Here is a 27,684-nt window from a genome sequence, read left to right as displayed (position 1 = left end):
GTTTCACAGCCGTGTTTAAGGTTTTGAGAATGCTCCATCCGAACAGGCCTCGGGAGGTTCAACGGCACCGATCGACCGCCGTGTCATCAGCAAACGATAGGCGCCGCTGGATGCAGATGTATAGGAGTATCTGGTCAGCACAAAGCTCTCCCGGCCGTTGTTAGCTATCGTGACTGGAGCCAATGCTTCTCGAGCAAGTAGCCCCTCAGTTTGCTTCACAAGGTCTGAGTGCACCCGGTTTGCCAACAGCGCTCGGCAACCAGGGTGGACACCCATCTAAGTGGTACCCAAGACAGACAGTGCTTCTTAGCCTTGGTGATCTGACGGGAACCGGTGTTAACACTGCCTCAAAACCATTCGCAGAAACGCTTAGAGTTGCAGGAGAGCTTCTGTAAAGTTTGGAAGGTGGGAGACGAGGTACTGGCAGAAGTAAAGTTGTGAGGAGGGGGGGGAGGGTGAGTCGTGCTTGGGTAGCTCAGATGGTAGAGCACTTGACAGTAAGGCAAAGGTCCCGAGTTCGAGTCTCGGTCCGGCACACAGTTTTAATCTGCCAGGAAGTTTCATATCAGCGCACACTCCGCTGCAGAGTGAAAATCTCATTCTGGAACTCATACATAGCTGAAATCGATAGCCGGTGATCGTATGGAATGGACGTGGCTGGTTGTTTATTGTGGATGTTCGATCGGGAACTGGCTGAGATGGACCGGCAAAAACTGAAAGCAGCAATTCCTGTCGGGCTTAAAACCGACTGACATTGACAAGTCGTGACTGTCGCCCCGGGTCTCCGTCGGTTAGGACCTTTTTATATGACCAGTACTCCACGTCGGTGTACCGGACGCTTTGCATCATTTGAAGACAGGAAAAATCGCGACTTATCGGACCACATTACACGTCTCTGGTTCTCAACTGTCTACTTTCATTATTCTTTGCCTCACTGAAAAGGTGCAGCTAAGCTATGGAGTACACAAAGCAAGTGCTAAAGCGCTCATAGTGTGTGGCTGTGCTCTCCAAGTTCTTTTCATCAATTTTCGCGGAACGTTATGCCTGGGAGTCATTTTCCGTTTGGTGTTCAGACAGAGCTGCTTTAAAGGAAACGTAGCCTCGAGACATTGTGGGGTTGTGGAGTGTACCTGTGTTGTTCCTATCTAAGAGAGACTTACGCTCCAGTGGATACCCAATTAATACTCAGATACCGACATCGTGGCTATCGATTCACCATACAGTCTTAGCTAGCGACAGACGATGGTGGAAATTTTCATTTACTAATAGACATGGTGAAAATGAGTGAGGTGTGCTTTTCTCCTTGATGGAAGACACTACTGTGCCAGCCGACACATCACGATAAACGTGATCGATTCCATTCAATCAAGCTCTCCTTCCTTCAAGGTCATAAATGCACCTCTAAAAGTTATCTCTGGTGCTGTGTTAATCATTTTCCCAGATCATAATTCCAGGACAATCATCTGAAGTTGCAAGACTGAACTATAGTACACCTGAACCACGTAAATCAAATCCTTAATTTTATCCATTGTTCGCAGTGTTTCTTCTTTCTTTCGTAATTGTAAAGAACAACCGTATTCAGCCACAAATCGTGATTTTATTATTAAGAACATCTACGTAAATAATAATGTAAAACTTTGTTAATAATATCAATGTATTTGTAAAAATGCAGCATCTACACCGTCGAAATTCTTTCATTTATTCTGAATTGTGTTCGAAAATGTGCAGTGTCAAAAAGTTTCTGCAGAGGTGCTGTTTGATAGAAAGTGCGTATTTGTACATAAACATTCTCCAGAACCATACACGTACTACTAAAAACAGCAAGTTACTTTTCAATTTACCATAGGGCTATAAACTTATATTTCATAGCCGGCCGGTGTGGCCGTGCGGTTCTAGGCACTACAGTCTGGAGCCGAGCGACCGCTACGGTCGTAGGTTCGAATCCTGCCTCGGGCATGGATGTGTGTGATGTCCTTAGGTTAGTTAGGTTTAATTAGTTCTAAGTTCTAGGTGACTGATGACCTCAGAAGTTAAGTCGCATAGTGCTCAGAGCCATTTGAACCACTTTTATTTTTCATAATGTGGCATTTCGCAATATAACAATGTGATCTTGCTAGGTCTACAGTTAAACGAAATGTAAAGTCGATGTAGACTGTCAAAGCACCTGAAGATGAGACCACAGGGCTCGAAATGCGTCGTGATTTTTAATAAAATCACAATGTGGCTGAAGGCGGTTCTTCTTTATTATTATAAAATGGCTCTGAGCACTATGCGACTTAAATTCTGAGGTCATCAGTCGCCTAGAACTTAGAACTAAATAGCGCGTGAATAGAGTATAAATGCGAAATCCAGTTGGAGAATCAGAGTGAGTCTGATCTGTTTTAAGCTCTTCCATGTGGTGTAATAAGCACCACAGTTGATAATGTGATCAATTTTGGCAATTTTACCAATTTTTCCGTAATTCCAATGCTGACCAGTGCACGACAGCATGCTTCCCAATTACTGTATCGTCGCTAAACTATCCCTCCACTACTTTGCGAGTACCGTATACTAGATTGCACATGTAGAGAGATGACTGTATAGTACATTCATTCATGGCTAATTCTGGAATATGTACACCAAAGTATGCCAGACAGCGTCCTATACCGATATACTTATTTCAAGCACTTCGATTATAGTGCGTAATTTACGATTACGATTGCCCATCTTTCCCTATGTGGATGGGAGTCACAGAGCATTCTCGCATTCTTAGGATAAAGCTGGAGATTGAAAGATCTCCCCACACTGACTTTGACCAACCATCCCTGCAACACTGTCCTCGATTTAATTTGCAGCTTATCAGAAGTAGGAGGGTATTATATCCACAACAGTCTCACTCACAGGGCCCATCCAAGTGCATAAGCTCTCTTCAGTTCCACGCAGGTCGAGGATGTTAGCACGCTTTATCGGTGTACAGTAGATATGAGAGTGTTGTGCTGGTATAACAGATGGTTGTGAAGAAGAAACATGTAGTTCATGCATGATGGAGCTCTTGACGGAAGTAGCTGAAACATTTTACGTAAATCAACTGTACTATCAAATCTGAAGTATTGTTCTAGTGTTTGGGGTCAGTACCTTGGAGGTATTGGTAAGACAGAAATGATTGTGGAAAATAAACACGTGCACTCCTAAGGCTACACGGTTCTGCTTTGAAACATGCTATATGCTATAGCGGTGCTGTTACCAATCTATTAGTCTTGGAGAATGCAACACTGTTAAAATTTCCAATGTAAAAAATGATTTCCAGCTCATTACATACATTCTCCCTGCAAGTTCCTCTACGATAAACTATGGTGTTAAGCTCTAAAGTGATAAAATTACTACCTTCTACACCAAAGAAAACATCGTTTCTTTGTAACACAAACACTACGTATGGTTACAGAGGTGTGTAACACCTGCTGTTTACGAAGTTGAACTCCGATTATTGTTTGGAAATTGTGATTTGTTCACAACAGTCCAATAAAATTATCATCGACAGCCGAAAGCGTATACGAAGAAACATTGACATCTTATAAGGAAATAAACACCATGGTCAATAGCCAGAGGAGATGTAACAGTCTTATCGCAGTTTACCACTGCCCTGGTAACATTCCTCTTGCACACAGAAGTTAGGTTGTATTGCTCGTGTGTGGGATAATACTGCCGTTTCGCCTTGACACCACGTCTCTAGATTGCCTCCTCTCTCCACTATTAAGGTGAGTACATGTAGCATAAGTCTACTCTCATCCTCCAGAACACGTAATTTTATTGATTTTGCTCAGTACTCATTTCATGGTATATTTTCCTAAATTTTTGTATTCCCAGTCAGTTTCTGTAATTTACTACATTTTCGCAATTTTACATATTTCATCGTACCTCACTCAATTTTTCATGATTATACCAGGTTTTTCATATTTTTCGACAGTTTTCCATAGGTATGTTGTGGTTGATAATTGAAGCAAGACTAAAGAAGAATAAGACTCGTATAAAGGATTTGTCGATATGCAGAAAGCGTTTGACTATGTACAATTGGGCAAGATGTTCGAAATTCTGAGAAAAATAGGGGGAAGCATAGGGAGAGACGGATAATTTACAATATGTACAAGAGCCAAGAAGGAATAACAAGAGTGGACGACCAAGAACGAAATTCTCGGATTAAAAAAGAAGTAAGACAGTGATGTAGTCTTTCGCCCCTACTGTTCAATCTGTACATCGAAGAAGCAATGATGGAAATAAAAGAAGGGTTCAGAAGTGGAATCAAAATTCAGGGTCAAAGGATATCAATGATATGATTCACTGATGACATTGCTATACTGAATGAAAGTGACGAAGAGTTACAGGATATTCTAAATGGATTGAACAGTCTAATGAGTACAGAATATGGATTGAGGGGAAATTGAGGAAAGACGAAAGTAATGAGAAGTTGCAGAAAAGAGAACAGCGAGCTACTTGACATCAGGGTCGATGGGCAGGAAGTAGATGAAGTTAAGGAATTTTGCTTGTTAGGCAGCAAAATAACCAATGACGGACAGAGAAAGGACGACATCTAAAGCAAACTAGCACTGGCAGAAAGGGCACTCCTGACAACAGAAGTCTTCTAGTATCAAACGAAGGCCTTGATTTGAGGAAGAATTTTCTGAGAATGTACGTTTTGAGCACACAATTGTATGGGTGTGAAACATGGACTGTGAGAAAACCGGAACAGAAGAGAATGGAAGCATCTCCTTAAAATAAAAAAAATATTTCTACATACCATGGTACCATGTGCTGTTTGACTTTCTACGAGGATATTTGCATATCTTATGCATCAACTTACTAAAAAGTCCCAAGACCTGCCCTCTCCCAGATGATCTACATGCATGCATTTTGGACATTAAAAGTATAGTAACAGCCGATTCGGACCTACATGAAATTGAAGATCCGAGTTATGTCCAAGATGTGAGAGAGAAATGGAGTATTTCGCATACATCTTCGTTCATCTAGAGAAGGTCACCGAAACCCATCAAGGGACATGTTTTATCACACATGAGTTGAAAGTCCTCTGATGACTGTGGTATGGAGAGGTTTGTTGTTAACGATCGCAGGTAGATACTGCTCTAAGCCATACACAGAACACGCAGTTGTACATGAGTCAATCGCAAGTTATACCACACAACTAATACACCCCGAGAGAACAACGGAAAAAATGGTTGAATGCGTGATAAATGATGTACAGCTACATCTTCCTCTCTCTAGATTGCATCATCACTCTACCATTAAATCATACCTAGTTATAAGTCCTCACAACCGTTCACTCCGTCTACTTTCTATCACCTTTTAACACAGATCCGTGCCAATTTAGACAGATGGCTCTCTTCTCCAGGAAAGCATCAAAGACAGCCGTCAACTTGCATGTATCTATTACCTCAATGGACATACGGTAGAATGTTGTTAAAAAAACTATACAGCAACTGTTCTGTAAGGTATTTGTCAGGTGACAGTGCATGATTGTGATTAGTGGAGAGTACAGAGAAGCGCATTGTAGATACTGGTTTTTAGCGCTTAAAATGCCTGAATAGTCCTGCACAGGATCAAACATGCGACCCATTCTGTAGTTGTACATTGCAATCATCCCAGCTGGTAATACAAAGCTCTGTAGCAAAGGACACTTTGTAAAAATTTATAAGGCGGTTGCCGATAACTTTGGGGTCACGCCTGGGGTTGTGATCTGAGATATATAAATTTATTATTCTACATTTGGTGGTCATCCACCTTAAACATTCCGTTGTAACCGTCTTATCGCTCTCGACGAAAAATGACTGTTTCCCTGCTTCCTGGTGCTTCCATGTCGTCTCTTTCTCGTATTCCTCTTGCTGTCGCATACTCGTTGCCAAGTACAAGTATTTCTTTCACCAAGCAGAAGACATGCAAGTACTCCCTCCTCAATTTCCCTCGCATTTTGGCGTATTTTCGCTCAATTTATAAGTATTTTCCGTCATTTTTCCTAACTTTATTGCTTTTATGTCACTTCTGCACATGCGATCATGACGTTACTTCTCGCCACGTATTCAAAAACTGCTTTTAAATGTAGTACAGTTGCCAACACCTAGCGCAAATGCACTATTCTTCTGGTCGGACGGAATAGTATAACACTGTAGTCAAATGCAGCCTGTCACTTCCAACCACGTATTCTACAGTTGAGTGTGTTTGCCCTGTTTTCTGTAAGTCTGTGCCAGTACATCTGTCACAGGTGGCTTGCATGACGTAGTCCTACCGCTAGTGGGTCCAACTTTGGACACAGGACACATCTCCGGACGTAACGCCTGGTGGATCCATCTTTGAACCCCATGACAGACGTGACGTATTGTGGGATCACGACATGTGGTCAATGCCAGTACACGGACGTATTTGTTTCCCGATATGTTAGAATACAGGGACGAAGTTGTATCTTATCGAATTCTCTACCAGCTGACATTAGCGGAGTTCTTATAGTTCATAGTTTTTCTCTGTTGGACGGTACAAAATAACGAGAAGGGAGAGAATATTTGGGTAACAGACATGAACGCATCCTGAGAGACGTAGATCTTCTTCAGACTGCGGTACCTCTATGTAGTTTGGAGACGTACAACAATGCAGTAGCAAAATCCTCGTCGTTCTTCCAGTCCCTGGGTGATGTGGCGTCTTCTTAATTTTCCCTCTAAGAAACACCACCGTAATTATTCGTACTGTCTTTTCTACTACCTCTTGTTGCACAAGAAAGTTTCGTTTGGCGGTGTACACGGTTGGCTGAGATATGGCAACGTGTTCCCATTTCACCGAGTGGTCAAAACACGGTCCTGTCGCAATAACTAGCTCAGCCTGTCTCTCTAAGGGATGCAGAAGGTCTTAGCTATAGCGCTCTCTGATTTCTGTTCGGTTCCGACTTATACTGGAACGATCACATGGACAAACCTGCAGGGAGGGCGAGGCAGAGACTGAGGAACAGATACAAATTGCACGCTGGAGTTATGCTGTATGGGATCCTTAGCAGATAGGTTCGAAAAAGATACTTGTTTCGAGATATGAGAGTGGCACGAATATGATTGACTGGTGGCTGTAATCATTAAGACGTCTCCGCAGGATCCAACACAACTATGTGGTTGATTGGAAAGACTTGATTCTAAATCACAGACAGGATTTCTACCAGAAAGTGTAACACTACGAGTGACTCTTTTGTGTGCGCCTGTAGAACCAAGACGGCTTTTCGTGCAGTATGACAGTAACATGGTCGTTATGATCGTGTTTCTAATAGTGCGGTCCTTTCGTGAAATGTATGTTGTTGGCAGTTGAATCCTTCTACTCTCAGCTTCAAAGATCGGTTCTCAATAGTGTTCCTCGAAAAGAAGATCATCTTCCCTCCAGGTTTCCAGTTTGAGGTACCTGGTGAGTGTGATCCGACTGGTGGAAAAAAAAAATCTTCTCCATACAAATTCTCTCACTTTCAATTTAATTAATTAGCCTATCAATTTGATATCAATGACATGCCACCTGGCGGTTGGAGGCGGTGGCTTGGGTACCATGCATATGATTCTTGACTTGGAACGGTAATCAGGCGTTTCTTTTTTTCTCTTTGAACGTAATTTAAATATCCTAGCTACTCAGGGAGAGACGACCATCGTAATAAGATCGGATGTATTATCGAATTTATAAAGTGATACGTAGTATAACTCTAATGTTTACAACTTCTCTGTGTTGTTACCTTAAGAGACTCCGTATGTGGAGAGGCATTTGTTTACTTTAAGGGAGTCCGGAAGTGAGGAGGCGTCCTGTGACAGAGGTAAATCTTAGCACTCCATCATGAACCTAAAATGAGTATAGTATTCTAGTCCTGTGATTCATGACGTAACAGATATTGATTTGATTAGAACAGATTTTCTTTTACCTGGTGAGAAAATACTTAGAGGAAATGTAGCCTATGCCATACTGTTACAGGATTTTCACAAAAAGTAACCTTATTTTAGAAATTTGAAAATGGTATATGTCCTGGTTTCTTCTGTCTTCGAAAATGACTTGCATAAAACGGAGAAATCTACATTTCGCGTGAGAAATTCGAGGTGTATGGTCCAAACTCTCTGCAGGTTGTTTAAGGACATAGCAACTGACTGAACCGAAATTTAAAATTTTCAGCTACCTCCATCATAATGAACTTAGTACAAAAAGACCGTACTATGTCGTATCCAGCGATAGGAGGCAAGAGAAAACAAATCCAGTAGGGTTTGGAAACCGGATGGTTGCAGGATCGAATCCTGCCAAATATTCCAATCCTGGTATTTCCCAAAAGGAAGAAAGGAGAAACTGCCCCACACAAAGGGTGTCGATTTAATTAATTAGCTAATCGATTTGATAAAGTGAGGAAATATTTCCAAGACATCCAGAGCTGGGAATTTAACAGGTAAACACTGCTTTGTTCGTGATTCCGTCGGAGGGCGACTGACGGTCCGTGCACGCCCGGCAATGGCAGGCGACAGGTTGTGGCCACTTGAGAGAGATAGATAGATAGATAGAGAGAGAGAGAGAGAGAGAGAGAGAGAGCGTGTATTTCAACAGGAATTTCTCAAGTTTCAATATCAAAGTTTGGCATCAATTAACGCTTTTGTTCAGGGATCAGCGCAACATCTGGCTTGCCATTGTCGGATCTGAGCAGGCGTAGTGCGGTCTCTTGGACATTGGCGCGTGGCGAAGCCTGGTAAAGTGGTTGGCCCAGCGCGCAGTGCACTGCGGTCGGTGCGAAATATTTTTAACAGTGTAACTACGTGCGGTGAGCTATGTCGACTGTATTCCTTGTGTGACTGGGATAAAAAATACCGCAGTTGTATAAGTATTCCATACTGCCTTCTTGCCCACAAAATGTTTAAATAAACAGTATTCGATGCACTGCAATTTATTTCCCGCCAATTTATTTAAATAAATAAATGAACTATATTCCAAATACTGCTTGTATCCTTTGAATTGTTTATATAAACAATATTCCACACATTGTCTATACTGTTTAAACACTATTCCAAACACTTCAAGCAATTCTGCGCCAAATAACCAATCGACTGTGTCTTTTTCTCGCCAGTTTCCAGGTGTAGGAGGGGAGGGAGAGGACTAGGGTGTTTCCCAGAGGGGGAGGGGTTAATTAATTCATCGATTTAATCAATTAATCAAATTGATATGAAAAGTGTGCTTGTATTGGTGAGAGGATATCCCAAAGGGGTGGTGGAGGAGGAGGGAGGGAGTGGAGGGGGAGGGGTGAAGGGAGGTTTCTGAAAAGGACAGATTACCCCCAGGGGATCATAATCCGCTTAACAGACCAATAGGTTAAGGTCCTGTCAATCAAAAGAGAACAATAGGTTTGCCCCTGAATGTATGCTTGTCCCTGATGTAGGCAGCCTGCAGTGTGGAGTAATGTCCTTATTGCCCTAAGCTTCAGACAAGACAGTATACAGTAGTGGAAACCAGTGTAAAGGCAGGATTTCTACAACGGTAATAGTACAATATCTATTGCACAATATCTATTGGTTAAGGTCCTGTCAATCAAAAGAGAACAATAGGTTTGCCCCTGAATGTATGCTTGTCCCTGATGTAGGCAGCCTGCAGTGTGGAGTAATGTCCTTATTGCCCTAAGCTTCAGACAAGACAGTATACAGTAGTGGAAACCAGTGTAAAGGCAGGATTTCTACAACGGTAATAGTACAATATCTATTGCACACTGTATCGAATTTATTATGAAAATAGTAGACACACATAAGACACAGTTCCTTTTCTAACATGACCAACAAAATGAGGTGTTTGCATTTCCTGGGTGGAGTCTGATATAAAGGAACTCTATGTCCTGTTGTTTTATTGCATTGTTAGTACTTTGCCCAATCTCCATTCTTCCTCATTACCTCAAAAATCCTCTGACATTTATTTTGTTAGGGTTTGTAGTTCTTACAGTGAAATTGTCACCTAAAGTACTTGTATCGCATTGCTCATCTCACATACAGATTGGAATGTCTTCCACTGCGATAAACATGTATTCCCCAAAGGTTTTTCATGGGGCTCATACCCAGTTTACGTGCAGGCCTGGGCAAGACATTTCCAAGCTACATTTGATTGTAGCAGAAACATGTAAAGATGCATTATCTCCATTATCTTGTTGAATCGTTGGACTTTCGTTCTCTAGGTCCTCATTCATTCTAATCAATTCTGTCTCTAGCAACTCAATGTATGTGTTAGCTTTCATTTAGTGTTCAGCCACCCAATGCTTAATTTACCTTGAGAGCAGTCAAGTTACTCTCTCACCATTTTCGGCATACAGAAAATTTTTAATGATTTTATTACAACCTGATGCGCCTTGAGTGAGACTCTAGAAAGTTAACAACATGAGCAGACATTGATGGAGCCTGGTTCTTAGCTCGTAGAAATGGCATGTTGGCCAGCCAGAGTGGCCGAGCGGTTCTAGGTGCTACAGTCTAGAACTGCGGGACTGCTACGGTCATAGGTTCGAATCCTGCCTTGGGCATGGATGTGTGTGATGTCTTTAGGTTGATTAGGTTTAAGTAGTTATAAGTTCTAGGGGACTGATGACCTCAGAAGTTAAGTCCCATAGTGCTCAGAGCCATTTGAACCATTTTTTTTAAATGGCATGTTGGGAATTGAAAGCAATTGGCGGCGAGCCCATCCCTTAGTAAATCCTTCCAGACAGGTCCATAGCCATACAGGGCAGACAAGGCAGCCCCTTGTCGAGACAGGTATCTAGCAAAACAATACTATGATACCTGCCTTGGCGCCAGCCCAAGCGTGGGCTGGGGGCGACGGGCTGAAGGAATGTGTCTTCACAGTGGAGTCGTAAACCAGGCATTGTATTCAGAGCCAAGGGTAATAAAATTCCACAAGTTTTCATGTTTGCCGATAGTGCAAATAGGCCTGTGAACCACTTCCACAGACCGCCTCGGTTGTATAAGAAAAATCCGGCGTCTGAGAAACATTTAGAGATAGAATCTAACAAGCTCCAAGGCACAGGCGATTTAGACAAAGAGCTTTCAGATTGTATCCGTTCACTTGTAGCCGTGGGAAGCGACACAACGTCAGAGAAAATCGTCTCTTCCCACTCTGCAAAAACTTAAAAATGCTAGTAATTGGCAGTTTCCTTTTTTTTTCAGAGACACGGGTTTCTTAACTCTTGCCCTGGTTCGACATGAGTTCATGCTGTCGTGTTGGAGAGGAGATTTAGCGCTTCTAGAGCCCAGTGATTGGCTAAAGATGGGGTGAAGGTAGGTGTCATTCATGCACTTTGCGGGAAAACGGATTTTTTTTGGGAGAGGTGCAAAGCACTTGGGTGTGGGACTTTGGTCTTAAAGCACTTCTAGTTGAGGATCTGGCATGTGTGGTTGGTACTTGGGACCTGTCCTGAGACTGACTTCACTTGCGAGACTGGGGAGCCTGTTGTGAAGTTCTTACTATACCAACAGTGTTACTTCAAACGCCTCGGACTGCTCGTTTGCCGAGGGCACACTTATTCGTTTTTGGTTTACCAGTCTTGACGTTTGGTATCCTTGTGCACTCTGTCGTATAAGTGAGCCAAATTGGCCGTTGGTACGACCAGCGAACGGGTATGTCACACACTGAAATCTACTGTTATTTGAGGGCTCTGGTGGAGAGTAACTTGAGATCCGTCTACCTGATCGCTAGACCGTGAATTTTTGCATTTATTTCGTGTTCGCTATCGATTCACAGGTGCTACCTTCATGTCTCACCTCCGCCGCACACATCTCGTCAGCTGCAATGTAAATCGCGGCACGAAACAAACGGGGTAAAGTACTGCCACTCTCTCACTGTCAGGGCGTACAGATCTCAATCACCAATTGCTCTCAGCTACATCTCTATAGAGAAATTTCAGTGGATTTGATCAACCAAAGTCTGCTCAGCGTCAGATCAATTCAGATTGCATTATCCTCATATTTAGGGCCACAGTTAAGCCATCTTTGCCAACCCAGGATCCTTGTCCAGTGTAATCTTAAACCACCTGTTAGTTGTTTACGCTATTCAATCGGTAGCTTGTTTATCATTATTTATGTCTTTTGTTTAGAAAAAATAAATATTGTTTGAACACTAAAATTATGCCAACATTTTCAATCAATGTATATAGTCCCCACTAGGGATACCTTTCTACCTTTAGCGCAGAAGGCTGCCCGTAGCATAACATTTCCACCACGAAAATTTCTGCACATTCTTCCCTGCTGCTCTGTTATGAGATCATGCACTAATATTCAAATCCATCTGACCCATTCTAAATCAAACTTTTTCTCATCACTGAAGATCGCTTTATCCTACTCTGAAGTCGGTGACATATGTTTCTCAGCAAACACCAATCTAGCCTGTTTGGTTGTTAGGGCCAGTTTCTGCAGTTGTTTTTTGAATGTAAGATGTTTGTCATTTGACAAAATTTGTTTTACACATTTGGCAGTTAGTGACAACTGCAAATCAGCAACAAGTCGCGAAGGATAACTATTTGTGGCCTTTGCTTTACACAGAAGGAACCATTTCGATGCCTCAATAATTTTCTACTTAGCTCATATTTTACGTTCTGTCCATTTCGTGCCTCCCGTCAAACGAACCTGAATAGGTCAACATCTTGGCGATATGATGATTAGAGAGTCCTATTTCCATGTACACACAAATTTTTGCTTTTTCATCTCATGATAAGTGTTTTCCCTTGGCTTGACACGCACTGTCGCTAATGGTGTCTGTTTACTATCTGCAGTAGAGACTCATAGGCACACACTAACGCCACAAAGAGCCGAGTGGCTTTATCTGAGTTCCACCCTTCACCACATGGAACGTTGATGTTCGTTGTATATTGTACTACTGACATTTAATGTGATACAATTTGACTGCGTTTGTCAGTATAATGGAGCTCATATTGTTGCATATACACTGTACACAACTATTTTAGCCGACAATATTAATTTTCCTACAAATATCCATGCAGTTTACTGATTTCTGCCACTGCATCACATTGCGTAATTCAAACGGTTCGATGTAAGCCGAGCTGATTGGAAAAAGTGTATATTAATAGTGTAAGTGGTTCTTGAATCAAGATATCACCACTGCATTTAAATTACACCCGTGTTTGAAACATAAGTCTCGTAACATCTGAAAGAGAAATAAAATGATTGGACGCAATAAAAAAATAAGAAGGGTCGAGGATGCGAACGAGCTAAGTACAGATTTGAAAAGTTTACATAATAGTAACATTTTAGTTAAATATTTTCTTGTTCTTACAGTTTTGTAACATTTAAATTTATCATGCCGAATTAAAATACGTTTTCTTTTGTAGAATGGATTGTTGTGAGTTGAAGAGTTTTGTTTGGAGTTTAAATGACTATGTTTGCTATGGTTCCAGCAATATTACTCCTTATATCCACACTAGCTGGTAGTGTGTAAATTTTTTCGTGAAACTGGAAACAGGTTTATGAAAGGATTAGTTTGAAAAGTTTTATAATATCCGCATGTAAATACGTAATACGAATACTTAAGTTATATTCTTTAAATACCATATATAACATTAGTATTGCATGTTTATTCAAACCTTCATTGCTTTAAGTTAAGAAACTGAGTAGGAGTACCTTATTTAATTAAAGAAGATACTGAGTCCATGAACTGAAAGTAGCATAAGCATTGCTTTTTCCTGTGTTGCGTGAAGAAAGAATCAAACTACATTTAAAAAGCAGTACAAGATGCCTGTTTTGAGGAATACAAGAAATAGGAAGACTGTCACAATAATCTTGTGCTTCTGACCCACAAAATTTTTCGAAACCTCCTGATCCTGGTGGTTGTAACGAAAGATGGATAGTACGTCCGAACGGGTAAAGTACAACATTTTAGAATTTGGAACTACACTCCTGGAAATTGAAATAAGAACACCGTGAATTCATTGTCCCAGGAAGGGGAAACTTTATTGACACATTCCTGGGGTCAGATACATCACATGATCACACTGACAGAACCACAGGCACATACACACAGGCAACAGAGCATGCACAATGTCGGCACTAGTACAGTGTATATCCACCTTTCGCAGCAATGCAGGCTGCTATTCTCCCATGGAGACGATCGTAGAGGTGCTGGATGTAGTCCTGTGGAACGGCTTGCCATGCCATTTCCACCTGGCGCCTCAGTTGGACCAGCGTTCGTGCTGGACGTGCAGACCGCGTGAGACGACGCTTCATCCAGTCCCAAACATGCTCAATGGGGGACAGATCCGGAGATCTTGGTGGCCAGGGTAGTTGACTTACACCTTCTAGAGCACGTTGGGTGGCACGGGATACATGCGGATGTGCGTTGTCCTGTTGGAACAGCAAGTTCCCTTGCCGGTCTAGGAATGGTAGAACGATGGGTTCGATGACGGTTTGGATGTACCGTGCACTATTCAGTGTCCCCTCGACGATCACCAGTGGTGTACGGCCAGTGTAGGAGATCGCTCCCCACACCATGATGCCGGGTGTTGGCCCTGTGTGCCTCGGTCGTATGCAGTCCTGATTGTGGCGCTCACCTGCACGGCGCCAAACACGCATACGACCATCATTGGCACCAAGGCAGAAGCGACTCTCATCGCTGAAGACGACACGTCTCCATTCGTCCATCCATTCACGCCTGTCGCGACACCACTGGAGGCGGGCTGCACGATGTTGGGGCGTGAGCGGAAGACGGCCTAACGGTGTGCGGGACCGTAGCCCAGCTTCATGGAGACGGTTGCGAATGGTCCTCGCCGATACCCCAGGAGCAGCAGTGTCCCTAATTTGCTGGGAAGTGGCGGTGCGGTCCCCTACAGCACTGCGTAGGATCCTACGGTCTTGGCGTGCATCCGTGCGTCGCTGCGGTCCGGTCCCAGGTCGACGGGCACGTGCACCTTCCGCCGACCACTGGCGACAACATCGATGTACTGTGGAGACCTCACGCCCCACGTGTTGAGCAATTCGGCGGTACGTCCACCCGGCCTCCCGCATGCCCACTATACGCCCTCGCTCAAAGTCCGTCAACTGCACATACGGTTCACGTCCACGCTGTCGCGGCATGCTACCAGTGTTAAAGACTGCGATGGAGCTCCGTATGCCACGGCAAACTGGCTGACACTGACGGCGGCGGTGCACAAATGCTGCGCAGCTAGCGCCATTCGACGGCCAACACCGCGGTTCCTGGTGTGTCCGCTGTGCCGTGTGTGTGATCATTGCCCTCTCGCAGTGTCCGGAGCAAGTATGGTGGGTCTGTGTTCTTTTTTCCATTTCCAGGAGTGTATATCGTAGTAAAAAAATAGATAAGGTTTCGAGATTGTCATACAGTATTACTGATATAAGAAAACTGAGGGAGATCAAACTCTAGTCCACTCGATTTTTCAGCTGGATGAGCCGATTTCAAACCAGCAATATTAAAAATCATGCTCCGTTTGACAAGGATTGAGTGGGTTGTGCCAATGCCGATTTTCCTAAATGGTCGTGTAGGAAACGGACGCTTCTGCTTGTAGAAGGGCTTCAGGAATACTGTTCATAGGCGAAAAGTTTCAGTTGTAGCTACGTCAACATTAAATTCTGAAGACTTTGACCGAGCTGATATGAACACCTCTATCCAGTCCATGGGAATTTCAGTGTAAATTTCTGGTTTATAAGCTTCGTGTTCTTATCAAATACCAAATAAGAACGTCCGCTTATTGGAAATGTTGCTTTTACCGCGACAAATCTTCTCTCTACTGTAACCGAATTGTGCAAAAATAAAATAAGCGTGTAGTTCTTGTTTTGTCCAGCACATGGATCACAAAATATATCAAGATTTTCACGGCCATATACAGGCAACTGTAACAAAATTGCGAGGAGGCAGTATTTTGCACCTCACATTGATTCAGTTCCAAATAGTTGCCACATGATTAATTAGAAATTAGGAAATATTTGATAGGTCCTTTACTGTTTATGAGGAGATTTTAATGTGACACCGTCAGGTACACTTTTCCACTAATTCTTAGCGTTCATTGAATGATGGGTGACTGTGAGCTCAGTGAAATAAGAGACAGAAACGGGACATAGGTCTCACGGAGTGGGTACGGGTAGCCCTCTCCAGGTCGGAAACGGCAGCTAGTGTGGGAATGCGGCGGCACAGTATTCAGAGGCGGCTTCCCAGTCCAGCTTAACGCGGGAAGTCCCACAGGGGGGCTACGGTCCCGCACACCGTTAGGCCGTCTTCCGCTCACGCCCCAACATCGTGCAGCCCGCCTCCAGTGGTGTCGCGACAAGCGTGAATGGAGGGACGAATGGAGACGTGTCGTCTTCAGCGATGAGAGTCGCTTCTGCCTTGGTGCCAATGATGGTCGTATGCGTGTTTGGCGCCGTGCAGGTGAGCGCCACAATCAGGACTGCATACGACCGAGGCACACAGGGCCAACACCCGGCATCATGGTGTGGGGAGCGATCTCCTACACTGGCCGTACACCACTGGTGATCGTCGAGGGGACACTGAATAGTGCACGGTACATCCAAACCGTCATCGAACCCATCGTTCTACCATTCCTAGACCGGCAAGGGAACTTGCTGTTCCAACAGGACAATGCACGTCCGCATGTATCCCGTGCCACCCAACGTGCTCTAGAAGGTGTAAGTCAACTACCCTGGCCAGCAAGATCTCCGGATCTGTCCCCCATTGAGCATGTTTGGGACTGGATGAAGCGTCGTCTCACGCGGTCTGCACGTCCAGCACGAACGCTGGTCCAACTGTGGCGCCAGGTGGAAATGGCATGGCAAGCCGTTCCACAGGACTACATCCAGCATCTCTACAATCGTCTCCATGGGAGAATAGCAGCCTGCATTGCTGCGAAAGGTGGATATACACTGTACTAGTGCCGACATTGTGCATGCTCTGTTGCCTGTGTCTATGTGCCTGTGGTTCTGTCAGTGTGATCATGTGATGTATCTGACCCCAGGAATGTGTCAATAAAGTTTCCCCTTCCTGGGACAATGAATTCACGGTGTTCTTATTTCAATTTCCAGGGGTGTAAAATTAATTTGTACAGTGCAGATTTGCTTTTATTCTTTCAGTTGACATTAGTCCCTTCCATGATCATTGATTTTAATGTTTTTCTTGTTAATAATGTTCGGATGCAATAGTTAATTCGGATGAGCTTGGGAACGATGATATAGTCCGAATATCCTAGAAAATAACAGAACAATCCAGGCAATATCTTCTAGTTGTAGGATATTCATTGTGATGTAACTATCTATTGTTGTCGGTTAGGTATTGCTTGTAATCACTACCTCCAGGGAGAAGGGTGGAGAAATTATAAGTGACAGGGCCACTTTCATACCGCGTTATGTGTAACACACACACACAAAATCCACAAGCCAGGAGGTGTGTTAGAAAATGTGTGATTCAGTAAACAGGCATCATTACTAGCTTCTTAACAGCTTATTCAGCATAAAGGAAAAATGTACTCTCAGCATTTGATAAACTGTGAATGTTGAAAGCATTTGTAGATAATTGCAATTTGTAGTGTGCAGCGTTAGTTTTAATGTTAGGCAGAGGCAGATTCTTGCCAAGCGACGTCTAATTAAACTGCGTGCCTGTGGAGTATCGTCTGTTGTGTGACTGACTTAATAACTTCCTATCAGAAAGGTTACAGTTCGTAATAACTGACGGAACGTTATCGAGTAAAACAGAAGTAATACCTGGCGTTACTCAATGAAGTGTTATAGGCCGTCTGTTGTTCTTGATCTACAAATACTATTTAGGAGACAATCTGAGCACCCTCTTAGGTTGTTTGCAGATGATCCAGTCATTTATCGTGTTGTAAAGTCGTCATATGATCAAAAACGAATTGCAAAGTTATTTACGTAAGATACGGGGTGACAATAATTGAACTATATTAGAAAAAAACGTAAATTAGCTACAAACTAGGGCGTGCACGAAATTTATTCAACATTAAACGTAACTACAGATACTCGGATTTAAGTAATGAAATGTTCATTATGCCTGCCATCTCTGGCGATGATGTGGTGCAGACGAATAGCGAAATTTTGTATGACCCCCTGAAGTGTCGGAATATGGATGCTGCCGATGACCTCCTGAATAGCTGTTTTCAGCTCAGCAATGGTTTTGGCGTTCTTGCTGTACACTTTGTCTTTAATATAGCCCCACAGAATGCAGTCATATGTGGGTGACCCAGAGCCAGAATGCTGATCCCAAAGAGCTCTTCCAGAACACCGAAAACTCTCCTGCTTCGATGTGGTCGAGCTCCGTCTTGCATGATCACATCTTGTCAAAATCAGGATCACTTTGGATAATGGGGATGAAATCATCTTCGAAAACCTTCACGTACCGTTTGGTAGTCACCATGCCATCAAGGAATATCGCACCGATTATTCCATGACTTGATATTGCACACCACACAGTCAAACGTTGAGGGTGAAGAGATTTCTCGATCGCGAAATACGGATTCTCCGTCCCACAAATGCGCCAGCTTTGCTTATTGACGAACCCGTCCAAATGAAAGTGGGCTTCGTCGCTAACCAAAAACCATGCATGCGCGTATTAATTCTCATCATGCCCCGCGGCCAACCGTGCAGTTTGAACGTCCTAATGCAAACCGTTCAGAAGTTATGGCGATTGTATTTCATATAGTTCAATAATTGTCGTCTTGTTACTGTATAGTACAAATAGTGGCAATTGACTCTTAATAATGAAAAGTGTGAATTCGTCCACAAAAGTACTAAAAGTAAACCGATAAATTTCATTTATTCATTGAATCACAACAATTTAAAGGCCGTAAACTCAACTAAATACTTAGGGATTACAGTTACGAATAACTTAAATTGGAACAATCATACAGATAATATTGTGGTGAAAGCAAATAAAAAACTGAGATTTATTAGCGGAACACTTGGAAAATGTAACAGATCTACCAAAGAGACTGCTTGTCCGCCCTCTTCCTTGCTGTGTGGGATCCACACCAGATAGGATTAACGGAGGACATCGAGAAGGTTCAGAGAGAGACCCTCGTTTTGTATTCAGAGAGAGAGACACGGATATGATCCACGAATTGCGGTGGCAGTCATTAAAAAAAAGTCGTTTATCGCTGCGGCAGGACCTTCTCGTGAAGTTTAAGTCACCAACTTTCTCCTCAGAGTGCGAAAGTGCCCACCTACGTAGGGGGAAAATACCATCATAATAAAATAAGAGAAATCAGAGCTCGCATGGAAAGATTTAAGTGACCGTCGTTCCCGCGTGCTGTTCGAGAGTGGAACCGTAAAGAAGCAGCTTAAAAGTGGTTCGGTGAGCCCTCTGCCAGGCACTTAATTGTGAATTTGCAGAGTAATAATGTAGATTAGATGTAGATGTAAATACGCTGGTGACTTAGTGATTATGCGAAACAAAGAAAATAATCTTCAAAGAGATATTTATTTATTTCACAAAATCTGCAATGAATATAACTTTACAACTTCTGTCTCAAAATTTAATCCTGGTCACTAGAGCGTCAAGGTGAGAGCGAGCTCTTATAGGTGACTGAGCACCCATAGGCACTTTTGCTTGGTGTCGTATTACAACTTTGCATGACTTACTGAAGGTCAATGGTGACATTTGGCAAGATCAACCAGAGGAGGGTAGGAGAGCGTGAGGGGGAGGAGAGGGTGACAGGAAGCAGAATGGGAATAGAGCTTCATCCCCTCTCGTTTTGCTCTCATCCAATAAAAATCATTTCGGGTCTGTGCTTTGCAGTGAGAAGACCTTTGAACAATTTCTTAATTTCTATAACAAATTATACCACTTATGCGACGCTGGCTCATACTGCGCAATGCTGATGTGTGTGTTACGACATGCCTGGCCTTGATGTACACATACGTTGCAATTTTTCTGTAAGCGTAGCATCGTGTAATGCTCCTTTGGCAGCCCGCTGGCTCTCAATTTTGTGAACCTACTCAGACCATGTGCCGAGAATGATAGAAAATAGAGTTAAAATTCAGGTGAGATGTAGGCTTGGAAATTCTTGTTACCAGCGAGGCGGACGTGACCGGACGTGGCTTATGTGTAATGTCGACCCTGCTAACGAAAGCGGAATATGCCGGATCAAGAGGCTAGAGAGCCATTGCAACATGCAACCCTTGGACAGCGGTATATGGCCTATTCGTCACATAGGCTTCAAGTGCTACCGCGTGACACACACACAGTGCTTTGGAAACTTCTAGATCAAGTGGTACCGGGTGCATTACCGTTATAAAAAGCTTAGCCACCATATTGTTGAGACAGTGTTGAGAGTGATGAGTGATGGGAGTGATAGCAGTGATGGAGCAGCAGGTCGATTAGTCAGATATGGTCTAGCTGGAGGTCTGATGCTGTGAAAACGCAGTGCAGTGCTGCGTAACTATGAGGATACTTAGAATTGTTACCATGTAGTCAACACCTAGTATGGCGCGTCCGCGTCTGCGATATTGGGACTTAAACTCTGGGAACTACGAGAAGTTACACTACTAAGAAATCAGTTAGTCAACTGTATAAAGAGTTATTTATAGACGTGCCAGGGGTGCTTCTCGTGTAAATATCGGCATGTATAGATTTATGATTGCTGGGATCTCAGTCTACACTGGATGCAGAGTTCCATATTCTAAATCACCCTAAAGCACTCTCTTCAGTGGAGCAGGTGCACAGCAGGCAGCCCGCGACCATGAGACCTCGTGTCAAGTAAGTCCATTGATGCGCAATCTTTCAGTTCTTCTACTCCCTCGCAGGACTCATCAGTGGGACATGACAAGAAGAGAAACAAATTTGGTGCCAGTTGTGAGGTAGGGTGGAGAGACAGCAGAAATAGAGTAAAGGAATAGGCAAAGGGGCGTCACATCATGCCAACACAGCACCAGCATGGCATTGCGCCTTCGCGGAATTGGAGGGTCGCCACTAGAGGGTAGACGCACGCATCTACGCAAGAGGGTCGTCGCATCGCGCCAATGCACAGCCAGATGGTGGACCCACCGTGTCTATGCAGAAGGAGGTCGCATTGAGCCAATGCAGAGCCAGATGGTGGACCCACCGTGTCTATGCAGACGGTCATCGCATCGCGCCAATGCAGAGCCAGATGGTGGACCCACCGTATCTATGCAGAGGGTCGTCACATAGCGCCAATGCAGAGCAAGATGGTGGACCCACCGTGTCTATGCAGAGGGTCGTAGCATCGCGCCAATGCAGAGCCAGATGGTGGACCCACCGTGTCTATGCAGAGGGTCGTCGCATCGCGCCAATGCAGAGCCAGATGGTGGACCCACCATGTCTACGCAGAGGGTCGTCGCATCGCGCCAATGCAGAGCCAGATGGTGGACCCACCGTGTCTATGCAGAGGGTCGTCGCATCGCGCCAATGCAGAGCCAGATGGTGGACCCACCGTGTCTATGCAGAGGGTCACCGCATCGCGCCAATGCAGAGCCAGATGGTGGACCCACCATGTCTACGCAGAGGGTCGTCGCATCGCGCCAATGCAGAGCCAGATGGTGGACCCACCATGTCTATGCAGAGGGTAGTCGCATCGCGCCAATGCAGAGCCAGATGGTGGATCCACCGTGTCTATGCAGAGGGTCGTCGCATCGCGCCAATGCAGAGCCAGATGGTGGACCCACCGTGTCTATGCAGAGGGTCGTCGCATCGCGCCAATGCAGAGCCAGATGATCGACCCACCATGTCTATGCAGAGGGTCGTCGCATCGCGCCAATGCAGAGCCAGATGGTGGATCCACCGTGTCTATGCAGAGGGTCGTCGCATCGCGCCAATGCAGAGCCAGATGGTGGATCCACCGTGTCTATGCAGAGGGTCGTCGCATCGCGCCAATGCACAGCCAGGTGGTGGACCCACCGTGTCTATGCAGAGGGTCGTCGCATCGCGCCAATGCAGAGCCAGATGGTGGATCCACCGTGTCTATGCAGAGGGTCGTCGCATCGCGCAAATGCAGAGCCAGATGGTGGACCCACCGTGTCTATGCAGAGGGTCGTCGCATCGCGCCAATGCACAGCCAGATGGTGGACCCACCATGGCTATGCAGAGGGTCGTCGCATCGTGCCAATGCACAGCCAGATGGTGGACCCACCATGTCTATGCAGAGGGTCGTCGCATCGCGCCAATGCAGAGCCAGATGGTGGACCCACCATATCTATGCAGAGGTTCGTCGCATCGCGCCAATGCAGAGCCAGATGGTGGACCACCGTGTCTATGCAGAGGGTCGTCGCATCGCGCCAATGCAGAGCCAGATGGTGGACTCACCATGTCTATGCAGAGGGTCGTCGCATCGCGCCAATGCAGAGCCAGATGGTAGATCCACCGTGTCTATGCAGAGGGTCGTCGCATCGCGCCAATGCTGAGCCAGATGGTGGACCTACCATGTCTACGCAGAGGGTCGACGAATCGCGCCAATGTACAGCCAGATGGTGGACCCACCATCGCTATGCAGAGGGTCGTCTCATCGCGCCAATGCAGAGCCAGATGGTGGATCCACCGTGTCTATGCAGAGGGTCGTCGCATCGCGCCAATGCAGAGCCAGTTGGTGGACCCACCGTGTCTATGCAGAGGGTCCTCGCATCGCGCCAATGCAGAGCCAGATTGTGTACCCACCGTGTCTATGCAGAGGGTCGTCGCATCGCGCCAATGCAGAGCCAGATGGTGGACCCACCATGTCTATGCAGAGGGTCGTCGCATCGCGCCAATGCACAGCCATATGGTGGACCCACCGTGTCTATGCAGAGGGTCGTCGCATCGCGCCAATGCACAGCCAGGTGGTGGACCCACCGTGTCTATGCAGAGGGTCGTCGCATCGAGCCAATGCAGAGCCAGATGGTGGATCCACCGTGTCTATGCAGAGGGTCGTCGCATCGCGCGAATGCAGAGCCAGATGGTGGACCCACCGTGTCTATGCAGAGGGTCATCGCATCGCGCCAATGCAGAGCCAGATGGTGGACCCACCGTATCTATGCAGAGGGTCGTCACATAGCGCCAATGCAGAGCAAGATGGTGGACCCACCGTGTCTATGCAGAAGGAGGTCGCATTGAGCCAATGCAGAGCCAGATGGTGGACCCACCGTGTCTATGCAGACGGTCATCGCATCACGCCAATGCAGAGCCAGATGGTGGACCCACCGTATCTATGCAGAGGGTCGTCACATAGCGCCAATGCAGAGCAAGATGGTGGACCCACCGTGTCTATGCAGAGGGTCGTAGCATCGCGCCAATGCAGAGCCAGATGGTGGACCCACCGTGTCTATGCAGAGGGTCGTCGCATCGCGCCAATGCTGAGCCAGATGGTGGACCTACCATGTCTACGCAGAGGGTCGACGAATCGCGCCAATGTACAGCCAGATGGTGGACCCACCGTGTCTATGCAGAGGGTCCTCGCATCGCGCCAATGCAGAGCCAGATTGTGTACCCACCGTGTCTATGGAGAGGGTCGTCGCATCGCGCCAATGCAGAGCCAGATGATCGACCCACCATGTCTATGCAGAGGGTCGTCGCATCGCGCCAATGCAGAGCCAGATGGTGGATCCACCGTGTCTATGCAGAGGGTCGTCGCATCGCGCCAATGCAGAGCCAGATGGTGGATCCACCGTGTCTATGCAGAGGGTCGTCGCATCGCGCCAATGCACAGCCAGGTGGTGGACCCACCGTGTCTATGCAGAGGGTCGTCGCATCGCGCCAATGCAGAGCCAGATGGTGGATCCACCGTGTCTATGCAGAGGGTCGTCGCATCGCGCAAATGCAGAGCCAGATGGTGGACCCACCGTGTCTATGCAGAGGGTCGTCGCATCGCGCCAATGCACAGCCAGATGGTGGACCCACCATGGCTATGCAGAGGGTCGTCGCATCGTGCCAATGCACAGCCAGATGGTGGACCCACCATGTCTATGCAGAGGGTCGTCGCATCGCGCCAATGCAGAGCCAGATGGTGGACCCACCATATCTATGCAGAGGTTCGTCGCATCGCGCCAATGCAGAGCCAGATGGTGGACCACCGTGTCTATGCAGAGGGTCGTCGCATCGCGCCAATGCAGAGCCAGATGGTGGACTCACCATGTCTATGCAGAGGGTCGTCGCATCGCGCCAATGCAGAGCCAGATGGTAGATCCACCGTGTCTATGCAGAGGGTCGTCGCATCGCGCCAATGCTGAGCCAGATGGTGGACCTACCATGTCTACGCAGAGGGTCGACGAATCGCGCCAATGTACAGCCAGATGGTGGACCCACCATCGCTATGCAGAGGGTCGTCTCATCGCGCCAATGCAGAGCCAGATGGTGGATCCACCGTGTCTATGCAGAGGGTCGTCGCATCGCGCCAATGCAGAGCCAGTTGGTGGACCCACCGTGTCTATGCAGAGGGTCCTCGCATCGCGCCAATGCAGAGCCAGATTGTGTACCCACCGTGTCTATGCAGAGGGTCGTCGCATCGCGCCAATGCAGAGCCAGATGGTGGACCCACCATGTCTATGCAGAGGGTCGTCGCATCGCGCCAATGCACAGCCATATGGTGGACCCACCGTGTCTATGCAGAGGGTCGTCGCATCGCGCTAATGCACAGCCAGGTGGTGGACCCACCATGTCTATGCAGAGGGTCGTCGCATCGTGCCAATGCACAGCCAGATGGTGGACCCACCGTGTCTATGCAGAGGGTCGTCGCATCGCGCCAATGCAGAGCCAGATGGTGGACCCACCATGTCTATGCAGAGGGTCGTCGCATCGCGCCAATGCAGAGCCAGATGGTGGAACCACCGTGTCTATGCAGAGGGTCCTCGCATCGCGCCAATGCAGAGCCAGATGGTGGACCCACCGTGTCTATGCAGAGGGTCGTCGCATCGCGTCAATGCAGAGCCTGATGGTGGACCCACCATGACTATGCAGAGGATCGTCGCATCGCGCCAATGCAAAGCCAGATGGTGGACCCACCGTGTCTATGCAGAGGGTCGTCGCATCGCGCCAATGCAGTGCCAGATGGTGGACCCAACGTGTCTATGCAGAGGGTCGTCGCATCGCGACAATGCACAGCCAGATGGTGGACCCACCATGTCTATGCAGAGGGTCGTCGCATCGCTCCAATGCACAGCCAGATGGTGGATCCACCATGTCTATGCAGAGGGTCGTCGCATCGCGCCAATGCACAGCCAGATGGTGGACCCACCGTGTCTATAAAGAGGGTCGTCGCATCGCATCAATGCACAGCCAGATGGTGGACCCACCATTCTATGCAGAGGGTAGTCGAATCACGCCAATGCAGAGCCAGATGGTGGATCGACCGTGTCTATGCTGGGGGTCGTCGCATCGCGCCAATGCAGAGCCTGATGGTGGACCCACCATGTCTATGCAGAGGGTCGTCGCATCGCGCCAATGCGCAGACAGATTGTGGACCCACCGTGTCTATGCAGAGGGTCGTCGCATCGTTCCAATGCAAAGCCAGATGGTGGACCCACCGAGTCTGTGCAGAGTGTCGTCGCATCGCGCCAATGCAGAGCCAGATGGTGGATCCACCATCTCTATGCAGAGGGACGTCGCATCGCGCCAATGCAGTGCCAGATGGTGGACCCACCGTGTCTATGCAGAGGGTCGTCGCATCGCGCCAATGCAGAGCCAGATGGTGCACCCACCATGTCTATGCAGAGGGTCGTCGCATCGCGCCAATGCAGAGCCAGATGGTGGACCCACCATGTCTATGCTGAGGGTCGTCGCATCGCGCCAATCAACAGCCAGATGGTGGACCCACTGTGTCTATGCACATAGTCGTCGCATCGTGGCAATGCAGAGCCAGATGGTGGACCCACCATGTCTACGAATAGGGTCGTCGCATCGCGCCAATGCAGAGCCAGATGGTGGACCCACCATGTCTATGCAGAGGGTCGTCGCATCGCGCCAATGCAGAGCCAGATGGTGGATCCACCGTGTCTATGCAGAGGGTCGTCGCATCGCGCCAATGCAGAGCCAGATGGTGGACCCACCGTGTCTATGCAGAGGGTCGTCGCATCGCGCCAATGCAGAGCCAGATGATCGACCCACCACGTCTATGCAGAGGGTCGTCGCATCGCGCCAATGCAGAGCCAGATGGTGGATCCACCGTGTCTATGCAGAGGGTCGTCGCATCGCGCCAATGCAGAGCCAGATGGTGGATCCACCGTGTCTATGCAGAGGGTCGTCGCATCGCGCCAATGCACAGCCAGGTGGTGGACCCACCGTGTCTATGCAGAGGGTCGTCGCATCGCGCCAATGCAGAGCCAGATGGTGGATCCACCGTGTCTATGCAGAGGGTCGTCGGCTCGCGCAAATGCAGAGCCAGATGGTGGACCCGCCGTGTCTATGCAGAGGGTCGTCGCATCGCGCCAATGCACAGCCAGATGGTGGACCCACCATGGCTATGCAGAGGGTCGTCGCATCGTGCCAATGCACAGCCAGATGGTGGACCCACCATGTCTATGCAGAGGGACGTCGCATCGCGCCAATGCAGAGCCAGATGGTGGACCCACCATATCTATGCAGAGGTTCGTCGCATCGCGCCAATGCAGAGCCAGATGGTGGACCACGGTGTCTATGCAGAGGGTCGTCGCATCGCGCCAATGCAGAGCCAGATGGTGGACTCACCATGTCTATGCAGAGGGTCGTCGCATCGCGCCAATGCAGAGCCAGATGGTAGATCCACCGTGTCTATGCAGAGGGTCGTCGCATCGCGCCAATGCTGAGCCAGATGGTGGACCTACCATGTCTACGCAGAGGGTCGACGAATCGCGCCAATGTACAGCCAGATGGTGGACCCACCATCGCTATGCAGAGGGTCGTCTCATCGCGCCAATGCAGAGCCAGATGGTGGATCCACCGTGTCTATGCAGAGGGTCGTCGCATCGCGCCAATGCAGAGCCAGTTGGTGGACCCACCGTGTCTATGCAGAGGGTCCTCGCATCGCGCCAATGCAGAGCCAGATTGTGTACCCTCCGTGTCTATGCAGAGGGTCGTCGCATCGCGCCAATGCAGAGCCAGATGGTGGACCCACCATGTCTATGCAGAGGGTCGTCGCATCGCGCCAATGCACAGCCATATGGTGGACCCACCGTGTCTATGCAGAGGGTCGTCGCATCGCGCCAATGCACAGCCAGGTGGTGGACCCACCGTGTCTATGCAGAGGGTCGTCGCATCGCGCCAATGCAGAGCCGGATGGTGGATCCACCGTGTCTATGCAGAGGGTCGTCGCATCGCGCGAATGCAGAGCCAGATGGTGGACCCACCGTGTCTATGCAGAGGGTCGTCGCATCGCGCCAATGCAGAGCTAGATGGTGGACCCACCATGTCTATGCAGAGGGTCGTCGCATCGCGCCAATGCACAACCAGATGCTGGACCCACCATGTCTATGCAGAGGGTCGTCGAATCGCGCCAATGCAGAACCAGATGGTGGATCCACCGTGTCTATGTAGAGGGTCGTCGCATCGCGCCAATGCAGAGCCAGAAGGTGGATCCACCATGTCTATGCAGAGGGTCGTCACATCGTGCCAATGCACAGCCAGATGGTGGACCCACCGTGTCTATGCAGAGGGGCGTCGCATCGCGCCAATGCAGAGCCAGATGGTGGAACCACCGTGTCTATGCAGAGGGTCCTCGCATCGCGCCAATGCAGAGCCAGATGGTGGACCCACCGTGTCTATGCA

This window comes from Schistocerca piceifrons, chromosome 3 (assembly GCF_021461385.2).
Source record: "Schistocerca piceifrons isolate TAMUIC-IGC-003096 chromosome 3, iqSchPice1.1, whole genome shotgun sequence".
NCBI lineage: Eukaryota > Metazoa > Arthropoda > Insecta > Orthoptera > Acrididae > Schistocerca > Schistocerca piceifrons.
This window is presented reverse-complemented; position numbering follows the sequence as displayed.